Source organism: Macaca fascicularis, chromosome 7 (genome assembly GCF_037993035.2).
Source record: "Macaca fascicularis isolate 582-1 chromosome 7, T2T-MFA8v1.1".
Lineage (NCBI taxonomy): Eukaryota > Metazoa > Chordata > Mammalia > Primates > Cercopithecidae > Macaca > Macaca fascicularis.
In genome coordinates, this window is record NC_088381.1 from 169,080,210 (window position 1) to 169,091,443 (window position 11,234).

General features: G+C 34.6%; 1 protein-coding gene and 10 non-coding genes across 27 annotated transcripts in view; all 11 read left to right on the forward strand.

Annotated features, from left to right (window-relative positions):
• The window catches only part of LOC102123842 (uncharacterized), a 124,792-nt gene that overhangs the window by 93,529 nt on the left and 20,029 nt on the right, over positions 1-11,234 (forward strand). For all 17 annotated transcript variants that reach the window (XR_012416130.1, XR_012416123.1, XR_012416127.1 and 14 more), the window contains 7 exons: positions 572-653; positions 1,522-2,265; positions 3,147-3,234; positions 4,068-4,154; positions 5,270-5,351; positions 6,247-6,333; positions 7,846-10,241. The gene's annotated coding sequence lies outside the window, so the exon portion shown is untranslated. The remainder of the gene's footprint in view (positions 1-571; positions 654-1,521; positions 2,266-3,146; positions 3,235-4,067; positions 4,155-5,269; positions 5,352-6,246; positions 6,334-7,845; positions 10,242-11,234) is intronic.
• LOC123574935 (small nucleolar RNA SNORD113/SNORD114 family) lies at positions 42-113 on the forward strand. Its single transcript, XR_006700117.2, has one exon. It is a non-coding gene; the product is annotated as a small nucleolar RNA SNORD113/SNORD114 family (small nucleolar RNA).
• Positions 994-1,065, forward strand: LOC123574937 (small nucleolar RNA SNORD113/SNORD114 family). The gene has a single exon (XR_006700119.1). It is a non-coding gene; the product is annotated as a small nucleolar RNA SNORD113/SNORD114 family (small nucleolar RNA).
• On the forward strand, positions 2,582-2,653 carry LOC123574948 (small nucleolar RNA SNORD113/SNORD114 family). Its single transcript, XR_006700130.1, has one exon. It is a non-coding gene; the product is annotated as a small nucleolar RNA SNORD113/SNORD114 family (small nucleolar RNA).
• Positions 3,574-3,645, forward strand: LOC123574942 (small nucleolar RNA SNORD113/SNORD114 family). The gene has a single exon (XR_006700123.1). It is a non-coding gene; the product is annotated as a small nucleolar RNA SNORD113/SNORD114 family (small nucleolar RNA).
• Positions 4,717-4,787, forward strand: LOC123574969 (small nucleolar RNA SNORD113/SNORD114 family). The gene has a single exon (XR_006700144.1). It is a non-coding gene; the product is annotated as a small nucleolar RNA SNORD113/SNORD114 family (small nucleolar RNA).
• LOC123574938 (small nucleolar RNA SNORD113/SNORD114 family) lies at positions 5,688-5,759 on the forward strand. The gene has a single exon (XR_006700120.1). It is a non-coding gene; the product is annotated as a small nucleolar RNA SNORD113/SNORD114 family (small nucleolar RNA).
• On the forward strand, positions 6,649-6,720 carry LOC123574934 (small nucleolar RNA SNORD113/SNORD114 family). The gene has a single exon (XR_006700116.1). It is a non-coding gene; the product is annotated as a small nucleolar RNA SNORD113/SNORD114 family (small nucleolar RNA).
• Positions 8,266-8,337, forward strand: LOC123574959 (small nucleolar RNA SNORD113/SNORD114 family). The gene has a single exon (XR_006700138.2). It is a non-coding gene; the product is annotated as a small nucleolar RNA SNORD113/SNORD114 family (small nucleolar RNA).
• Positions 9,567-9,641, forward strand: LOC123574947 (small nucleolar RNA SNORD113/SNORD114 family). Its single transcript, XR_006700129.1, has one exon. It is a non-coding gene; the product is annotated as a small nucleolar RNA SNORD113/SNORD114 family (small nucleolar RNA).
• LOC123574974 (small nucleolar RNA SNORD113/SNORD114 family) lies at positions 10,583-10,656 on the forward strand. The gene has a single exon (XR_006700147.1). It is a non-coding gene; the product is annotated as a small nucleolar RNA SNORD113/SNORD114 family (small nucleolar RNA).

Sequence of the window (11,234 nt, forward strand, 5' to 3'; positions counted from 1 at the left end):
CAGACAATGTAAAACTGAATGGAGAAAAGGAGGGCCAATCCTGGATCAATGATGACCACCGGTGGCGTATGAGTCATATGTGATGAATACGTGTCTGGAACTCTGAGGTCCACCACAAAAGATATCTAGTCCATTCGCTCTGTTTTACGTGATTCTATAGACTGATGTCAGGAATATAGAATGAAGTTGTTTTGGTTTCATTTTCATTCTAATGCAAGAATCAATAAACATATAAATAAAGATAAAATAGGGGAGCATTGTACAACTATAAAAATACGTGTTGAGGCAGGAAATACTATTAATGTATATTGAAATTGGTGAAGTCCAAAGAGATATTGTACATACCTGTTACCTCTTTGGCTTATAATAATATAGACAGAATAAATTATAGATAATGTTCAAATTCTTATTCACTTGCAAGATCAAATTGTTCTTTTTCTTAGGAGAAAATGAAATAAATATTAGTCCACCTAATGAATGCCTAAAGGACAGATTAAAGGCAAGGTGAAAAGCAAGGATCATTAATGAGAAAGTCTCAGTTTTGTTACTGTCTCTGCTCTGTATTCCTCAGAATAGATGGCCTGTGCCGACGGAAGGATTCCTCCCTGGTGACGTGGTGTGTCTGCCTCTTGATTGGGAGCAGGCAGACCAATGTGAGTAATCAAGTTCTGGTCTTAGTTTGGGTGGTTTAGTTAGGAGGACTTGATGTATTATTAAAAAGTCTGCACTATAATCAAAAATGGCCAGCTGCAGCCCAGTGATAGAAATAGTAGTGATATGAAGCATTATATTAACAATATGTATTTGAAAACCTGAGAGTAATTAATGAAACATTTATCAGTGCGAGAATGATTCTATATGTAGATAAAGAATATTAATATTAATGCTGTTCTGAGGCGTTTGTGAACCAAAGGTTTTAAAATTATTATTAGCGAATTAATGAATTAATCATTAGACAAGGTAAAAGTGCACAGGGAAAAATAGGACACATTCTGGATCGATGATGACTACCGGTGGCGTATGAGTCATACGTGATGAATGCGTGTCTGGAACTCTGAGGTCCGTCACAAATAAAATCTGGCTTATTCTCGGTTTCGAATGTTGTTATAGACAGATTTTAAAAATATAGAATGTTTGTTTTTTCTATGTGATTATGTACCTTTCTTCTATTTTTATAATTGGATCAATGTGATAATCAGGAAACAAATATATAGTAAATATAAAATGATTGAAACACTGCCCAATTATAAAAATTTGTGGTAAGGTTAGAAATGCTATTAACATGTATTAAAATCAGTGAAGTCTAAAAAGAAATGAATGGTATATGATACAGATAGTATAAATTATAGACAATGTTCATATTCTGAGTCAGTGGTAATTTTGAAGATTTTCATTTTATTAAGAGAAAATAAATAAAACAAATATACTCCAAATAATGATTGCCAAAGTGACTAATAACAGGTGAAAATCAGGGATCAATGTTGAGAATTTTTTTATCTTTTCTGCTTTCTATCCTTTCAGAATGATGCACTTGTTATGATTTGAGAATTCCTCCATGGTCACGTGCTCTGTTTTTATCATGGTTGGGAGCCTACAGACCAATGTGAGTAGTAATAAACATTCTCATCTTGGCTTGAATGGTTTGAATGGTTTGAGAGGACTCGATATTATCAAAATATCGGATTGTCTTGAATCCCTGACCTCAAGTGATCCGCCCACCTCAGCCTCCCAAAGTGTTGGGATTACAGGCATGAACCACAGCATCTGGCCAGAAGCACTCTTGATATCTTTTGACACAGTGAAGTCCACAGAGATATAAATGGCATCTTCTGGTGACCTCTGTGGCTAATGATGGTATAGACAGTACAAATTATAGAAAACATTCAATTTCTGGGTCAATGGCAATTTCAGAATTATGCATTTCTTTAGATAAAATAATATACTGCAAATAATGACTGCCGAAATGACTGACTAATGATAGGTGATAAGAAAGGGTCGGTAGTGACAATATCAAAATAGGATAATAGGATAATATCAAATATATTTAATATTTGATAATAAATATATTTTTTATATTTAAAATAGGATAGTATAAAAATAGAGGATAGGATAGATAATAGGATAATATGGAAATAGAGGATAACAAAAGTTATCTTCTTCTCTGCTCTGTATTCCCTGGAATGATTGCACTTTGCTGATTGAGGGATTCCTTCAAGGCCATGTGCTCTACTTGCACCGTTTTTGGGATGGAGCCTGGAGACCTAGGTAAGGAATAGTGGAAGTCCTCAGCTTGCTTTGGGTGGTTTCTTCCAGAGGGTTCAATATATTATAAAAAGGTGTATACTATAATCAAAGATGAGCAACTGTATTTAAATAAACATGGGCATGATGTGAGGATTATATTGAAGATGCATACAAGAGAAACTGAAGATAATTGATGAAATAAATATTCCTACATATTAGGATTATCATGGCTATTCTTGTGGTTTTGTAAATCATAGGGCTTAAAATTATGATTAGTGAATTAACAAATTAGTCAATAGACAAGGCAGAAATGAATCCAAAAATAGAAGATCAGTTCCGGATCGATGATGACTACTGGTGGCGTATGAGTCTTTTGCGATGAATACGTGTCTAGAACTCTGAGGTCCGTTGCAAACAAAATCTAGCCTGTTCTGTATGTTTGAAATTATTTTACAGACAGCTGTCAGGAGTATAGAATGTATATGTTTTTGGTATTCGTGTTTACATGTTTTGATTCTACTTTTACAATTGATCCATATGAGAATTAATAAACAAATGCAAATCAAGATGAATAAATTCAAGCATTGTCCAATTATAAAAATTAGGGACAAGGTAAGAAACATGATTAATGTATATGAAACAGTGACATCCACAGAGAAATAAACGGTACATTCCTGTGGCTTCTTTGGCTAATGATGGTATAGACAGAATAAAATATAGGTAATGTTCAACTTCTGCATCAGCGACAGTTTCAAAATTATTCATTTTATTTTCAGAAAATGAATTAAATATACTCCAAATAATGATTGCATGAATGGCTAATTAATGATAGCTGAAAAGCAAATATCAATATTGAAAGTGTCTTAATTTTGTTACTCTCTTCTCTGGTCTGTATTCCTCAGAGTGAACAACTTGTGCTATGTTAAGGATTCCTCCATGATCACGTGCCCTGTTTGTACACCATGCTTGGGAAGATGCATGCAGACCAATGTTAGTAATAGTCAAAATTCCTGTGTCGGTTTGTGTGGTTTGCTAAAGAGGACTCAATGTATCATGAAAAAGTGTATTATATAGTCAATGATGGTCAACTATGTCCCAATGGTATTTATGAGAGGTATCTGAAATATTTATTGATAATGCATATATGAAAAACGGAGAAGAATTAATGAAACAGATATATCTATGTTAGAATGATTCTGTGTAAAGATAAGGAATATCAAGTCTGTTCTTAGGGTTTCGTGAATCACAGAGTGTAAAATTATTACCAGTGAATTAATGAATGAATCTAAAGACAACATAGAAATGAATGGAGAGAAAGAGGGTCAACCCTGGATCGATGATGAGTACTGGTGGAGTATGAGTCACATACGATGAATATGTGTCTGGAACTCTGAGGTCCATCACAGAAGTCAGTTTCCCTCAAGTAACTCTAGACAGATGGCAAGAATATAGAATGAATTTTTTTTGTTTATGAGTTTTTATTGTATAATTGGTTCAATGAAAGAATAAAACATGTGAATAAATAAAATAAATAAGCTAAGCATTGTCCAACTATAAAAATGTGTGGTGAGGCGTATTTAATATGTATTTAAATTGATGAAAGCCAAAAAGAAATCTAACATACCTAACCTTTTTGGCCAATAATGAAGAGACAGTATAAATTAATATGCCGTTTTCATGTTCTGGGTTAGTGGCAAGTTCAAAGTTGTTCATACTTCAAATAATGATTGCCTAAATGTTTAACTAAAGATAGGTGAAAAGGAAAGATCAACAATGAGAAAATCACATGTTTGTTATTATTTTCTCTGCTCTGCACTCATCAGAATGGACATACTTGTGAAGATTTAAAGATGCCTCCAAGGTCACGTGCTCTGTTTGCACCATGCTTAGGAAGGAGCATACAGACCAATGTAAGTAATGGTCAAAGCTCTTGTCTTTGTTTGAGTGGTTTAAGATGATTCAGTGTATTATAAAAAGGTATAATATATTATAAAAATATATTGCAGGAATATATTATATATATTTCTATACTATAATGTATTATAAAATACATTATAAGAAGATATAATACATTGTAAAAGATATAATACATTATAGGAATATAATATAGGAATATATTATATATAATATATTCCAATATAGTATAGGAATATAATGCATATATAATATATTCCAACATATTTTAGAACTATAGTCTGTAATATATTCCAATATATTATAGGACTATAATCAAAGATGGCCAACTCTTTCCCAGTTATAGGAGTGATATGAAGTACTATATTGAAAAAGCATATATGAAAAATGGAGAACAATTAATGAAAATATATATCAACACTATGATTCTATGTAGGGGTTAGGAATATCAAAGCTCTTGGGCTTTTAAAAACCAAAGATTTTAAAGTTATTATCAGTGAATTAATGAGTTAATTATTAGACAAAGTAAAAATGAATAGAGAAAAATAGGAAGAATCCTGGTTCAGTGGTGACTACTGGTGTCGTCTGAGTCATACGATGAATACGTGTCTGGAACTCTTGAAGTCCATCACAAAGTCAGTTTCTTCTGTTTCACATGATTCTATAGGTAGATGTCAGAAATACAGACTCAGTGTGTTTTTGGTCTTTGTGTTTTATGCAGTTATATTTTATTTTATAATTGGACTAGTGAGAGAATCAATAAGCAAATATTTGAATACATAAAGATGAATAAGGTTAAGTATTGTCCAATTATAAAAATATTTGGCAAGACAGCAAGCACGGTTAATATGTACTGAAACAGTGATAGCCAAGGAAAAATGAGTGATGCATGCCTGTGACCTCTTTGGCGAGTGATAGTGTAGACAGTATAAACTATAGATAATGTTTAAGGTATGGGTCAGTGGCAAGTTCAAAACTGCTAATTTTCTGAAGAGAAAATGAAATACACTTCAAACAATGATTGCCTAAATGACTCATTAGATGAAGATGAATCATGAGCGAGAATGTCCCATTGTATGCTCTGAACTCCTCTGTGCTTTGTGCTCTGCAGAATGGATGAATTGTGCACCTTGAAAAGTTCTTCCCTGACCACTTGAGGCGCTTGCATCACGGTTAGGCTCAGGCAGACTAATGTGAGTAATAGTCAACATTTTTGATTTCCTTCTGCTGCCCTTTTAAGAGGACTCATTGTATTATAAAAATTGTGTGACATTATCAAAGATGTCCACATCCCAGTGAAAGATACGGAGATGATATGAAGCATTGTATTGATAATGCATATATAAAAACCTGAGGATAGTTAATTAAGAGGTATATCAATGTTGAAATGATTCAGTATACAAATTAGGAATATTAAAATTATTCTCGGGATTTTTTTGAACCATTAAGACTTAAAATTGCTAGTAGTGAATTAACAAAATCAATCAATAAACAAGGTAGAAATGAATGGAGAAAGAGATGAGCAATCTTGGATCGATGATGACTGCTGGTGGCGTATGAGTCATATGCGATGAATACGTGTCTAGAACTCTGAGGTCCATCACAGAAGAAATCTAGCTCATTTTCTGTGTTTGATATAATCCTTTAGACAGGCATCAGGAATATGAGTTTGGTTTTGGTCTTTGTGTTTACATGTTTTAATTCCATTTTTATAATTGGCCAATATAAAAACCAATAAACAAATATATAAATAAAGATGAGTAAGGTTAATCATTGTCCAATTGTAAAAAATATTTGGTGAGGCAAGGAACACTATTAATATGTATTGAAAATAGTAAAGTCTGGAGAGAAGTAAATGTACATGTCTTTCACCTCTTTGGCTATGGTGATATGGACAGGATAATTATAGACAATGTTCAAATTCTTGGTTAATTGTAAGTTAGAAATTGTTCATTTTTTAAAAAGAAAATGAAATAAGTTTACTCCAAATAATGATAGCATAGATGACTAACTAGTGATAGGTGAAAAACCAGGATTGATAGTTAAAATGCCTCTCTTTTGTTATTATCTTCTTTGCTCTGTACTTAGAATGGACGTACTTATTCTGATTTGAGGACTTCTTCATGGGCACGTGTTCTATTTGCACCATGCTTAGGAAGGAGCATGTGTACCAATGTGAGTGACAGTCAGATTTCTTGTATTTCTTTGGGTAGTTTATGTAAGAGGACTCAATGTACTGTAAATAAATATGTAATATAACCAAAGATGGTGAATTTTATCTAGTGAGGGATATTGGAGTCAAAAGAAGTATTATATTGATAATTCACATACGAAAAACAGGATAATTCATGAAACATATATTAATGTCAGAATGATTAGGGATATCTTTTTGGGGTTCTGTGAGTCATAAGGTTTAAAGTTATTATTAGTAAATTAATGAATTAATCAACAGACAATGTAGAAAATAACAGAGAAAAGAAGGGCCAGTCCTGGATCGATGATGACTGCTGGTGGCGTATGAGTCATAGACAATGAATACGTGTCTGGAACTCTGAGGTCCATCTCAAAAGATACCTAGTCTATTCCCTATTTCAAGTGAACCTACAGACAGATGGCAAAAAACAGAATGTATATGTGTTTGGTTTTCATGTTTATGAATTTTTATTTTATATTTATAATTGGATCAATGAGAGAATCAATTAATAAATATATAAATAAAGATGAATAAGGGCTGGGTGTGGTGGCTTACACCTGTAATCTTAGCACTTTGGGAAGCCAACGCAGGTAGATCTCTTGAGGACAGGAGTTCAAGACCAGCCTGGCCAACATGATGAAACTCCATCTCTACTAAAAATACAAAAATTAGCCTGGCCTGTGCCTCTAATCTGAGCTACTTGGGTGGCTGAGACACATGGATCTCTTGAACCCAGGATTCAAAAATCTGCTTGAACCTGGGAGGTTGCAGTGAGCTAAGATCACGTCACTGCAGCGTGGGCAATAGAGCATGATTCTGTGTCAAAAAAAAAAAAGATGAATAAGGTTAAGCATTGTCCAATTATAAAAATATGTGGAAAGACAACAAACACTATTAATACATACTGAAATTGGTGACTACTAAAGATAAGTCTTGCATACCTGTTACCTCTTTGAATGAGATAGACAGTATAAATTATTGACCATATTCAAGTTCTGGGTCAGGGACAAGTCCAGAGTTATTTATTTATTTTTTTTATTTTTATTTTTTTTGAGATGAAGTCTCACTCTGTCACCTAGGGTAGAGTGCAATGGCACGATCTCAGCTCACTGCAACCTCCGCCTCATGGGTTCAAGCAATTCTTGTGCCTCAGCCTCCCTAATAGCTGGGATTGCAGGCATGCGCCACCACGCCTGGCTAGTTTTTGTATTTTTAGTAGAGATGGGGGTTCACCATGTTGCTCAGGCTGGTCTTGAACATCTGACCTCAAGTGATCCACCTGCCTTTGCCTCCCAACGTGCTGGGATTACAGGCATGAGCCACCACATCCGGCCAGTTATTCATAAAAAAAAAATGAAATATACCTCAAATTAATGAACATGCAAATGAGTATAAATGTTTACACATTAATTAATTTGAGGTATATTTGAAAAGCAAGGATCAGTGGAGAGAAGGTCTCAGTTTTGTTGTCATCTCTTCTGCTCTGTACTCAGAATGGAAGCACAGAAGCTGGTTTTCACTGGTTAAGAGCTATCTCTGTGCTAGAAGCTGGACACCAATGTGAGTAATAGTCAAAGTTCTTATCCCATCTTGGGTGTTTGGTTTAAAGGTTTATAGTGCATAAACAAAAAATATGAAATATAATCCAATAAGGCCATGAGTAGCCTAGGGATAAATATGGAATGGATAGGGAATGTTACACTGAGGGATGCTTGTATGAAAAGCAAGTCCTGTGTTATTATGAAAGGTAGTAATGAGGGGATGTGGTATTGTGAGGCTGACTGTATATACAAATTAGAGATATCAAGGCTCCTCTTGGGGTTTTGTGAGTGATAGTGTTTAAAAGTTATTAGTGGTGAATTAATGAAGTAATAAATAAAGTAACAAAGAATGAAGAGCATCAGAGCTAATCCTGGATCAATCATGACTACCGGTATTGGGTGGATCTTAGTCAGTGAATACCTATCTGGAACTCTGAGGTCCATCAGAAAAGAAATACAGTTTTTTCCCTCTTTTGGAAGTGATCATATAGACAGATGTCAGAAATATGCAGGGGTCTTGTTTTTGCTGTTTGTGAGCACGAATTTTCAATCTATTATTATAATTCAATCAATGAAGCAACCACTAAACAAATATACAAATAAATTATGTTGGATGGGACTAAGCATTGTCCAACTATAAAAACAATTTGTGAGGCAAGAAAAACTACGATATGGTCAGGCGTAGTGGCTCACACCCGTAATCCCATCACTTTGGGAGGCCAAAGTGGGTGGATCACCTGAGGTCGGGAGTTTGAGACCAGCCTGGGCAACATGGTAAAACCCCGTCTCTACTAAAAATACAAAATTAGCTGGGCGTGGTGGCATATGCCTGTGATCCCAGCTACTTGGGAGGCTGAGGCAGGAGAATCGCATGAACCCGGAAGATGGAGGTGGTGGTGAGCTGAGATCACACCACTGCACTTCAACCTGGGCAATAGAGTGAGAAGAAAACCTATGATATATATTGAAAACACCAATACCATTAGGAAATAAGTGGTATGAGGTTGTTATTTCTTTAGTTAGGGATGTTATAGACAGTGATAAATAATAATGAATGTTTATGTGTTGTGTCAGTCGCGTGGCTGATACTGTCTGGCTGTGTAGAGTAAATAAAATAGATGTTATCCCGAATAACCTATATGACTGAATCAGTGGAAGATAGAATGCAAAGAGTAACGCAGATAATGTCTTAATCTTTTCTGATCATCTCTTGTGCTCTGTACTCCTCAAAATAAACACACTCTGGCTGATTTTATCATTCTTTCTTAATGGGAAGATCCATGATTGCATCTATGTGTTACATGGTGTATGGAGACCAATGTGAGTGACAGTCAACGTTCTTGGTTTCAGTGTTTTTTAAAAAAGATATTCGTAGTATTATTAAGAAGTAGAAGTGTTAAATATAATCATTGAAGGTAAGCTTTGGCCCATTCGTAAAAATAGGATTAATATAAAGCATTATGTTGATTAATGCATATATATAAAACATTGAATTTAATTAATGAAAGAGATGTATTGCTGTGAGTAGTATTGACAGAGACAGATATTAGAGCTATTTAAGGATTTTACTCTCAAGTTTTTGTGGCTCTAAGGTAATTATTTTATTGTTAGTGAACTGATAAGTTAATCAATAAAAACACGTAGACATGAATTAAGAAAACGAGGTCCAAGCTTGAGCCGGTGATGACAGCTGGTGGCGTGTGAGTCATGGATGGTGAGTACTAAGTGCCTGGAACTCTGAGGTTCAATATAATAGAAATCTAATCTATTCCTCTGTTGAAAAAAATCCTTTAGATAGATGTTAGTGATATTGAGGGCTATTTGCTTCCAATTTTACAGTTCATTGATTATGATTGTATTAATATAAATGAATTAATGAAAGAATCAAACAAAGATTTAAATGATTAAACATGAAGAGAGAGAGAGGCATATTCTAATTGTTAACATATGTGGCAAGGAAAGAAATACTATTAATTAATTTGGAATGGATAATAAATGGGCCATCGGTTTTAACTCTCTGGCTAAGAATCATAGAGCCATTGATAGAGCAGTAACACTGATTATTAGTTATCAATGGCTATGTGATTTTTTAGGTCAATTCGCAGGTCAACTGGGTCAATTGTAAGTTCAATATTTATTTTATTAAGGGGAAAATAAGCAAATATTAACATAAATCAATAAATACCATCTGACAGAGTAAATGGAAGGTAGAATGAAAAAACTAATGGATAGAAAGTCTCACATTTTGTCTTCTGCTCTTCCTTGTAATCCTCAGAACAGTCACTTCCTGCACTGATTCTGCCATGAGCACTTGCTCTATGGCTGTTTTAAGGAACCTGCAGACAAAGGTCAGTAATCGTCAAAGTTCTTGTCTTAGTTTGGGCCATTTAAGAGTGGTCAATGCATTATTAGTAGAAAACATAATTAAAGAAGACTAACCATGGCCCAATGAACATGGGGTTGATATGAAACATTATGTTGAGTAATGCATGTTTGAAACAATGAGGTCAGTTCAAGAAACAGGTCTAATTTCTGTAGGAACTGATCTTCAGATAGACAACAGGGTTATCACAGCTCTTGTTGTATTTTTTTCTGATTCATGTCTATTTCCTTATTATAAAGTAGTAAATTAATAAATAAATGAAATAGACAAAGTATAAATGAAGAAAAAGATTGATGGTCTGTGGCCTGGTCCAGAGATGATGACTCGTGGGTATGAGTCAAGGATGATGAGTAATAGAAGTCAGGAAGTTTAAGCTCCAGTATAAAAGAAATCTAGCCTATTGCTCAGTTGGAAATGATCCTGTAGACAGTAGTTAAAAATATTCAGTTATTGGCTGGGCGCGGTGGCTCACACCTGTAATCCCAGCATTTTGGGAGGCCGAGGTGGGCGGATCACAAGGTTAGGAGTTCGAGACCAGCTTGACCAACATGGTGAAACCCCATCTCTACTAAAAATATAAAAATTAGCTGGGTGTGGTGGCGAGTGCCTATAATCCTACCTACTTGGGAGGCTGAGGCAGGAAAATCACTTAAACCCAAGAGGTGGAGGTTGCAGTGAGCCGAGATTTCACCACTGAACTCCAGCCTGGGCAACAGAGTCAGACCCTGTCTCAAAAAAACAAAAAACAAAAAACCCAAAATCAATTATCCTATACCCTATTCTTATGTTTTTGTAACTCATGGATAATGATTATATTATTACAAGTAAATTAATGCATGAAGAACTCAAGTAAAAGAAATAAGTGAATAAAAACATGGCCACATCTGGACCAAATATAACATGTGTAATAAAGCAAGTCACAGTACTGATCTATTGCTCAGGAAGTGGGAATTGTGTC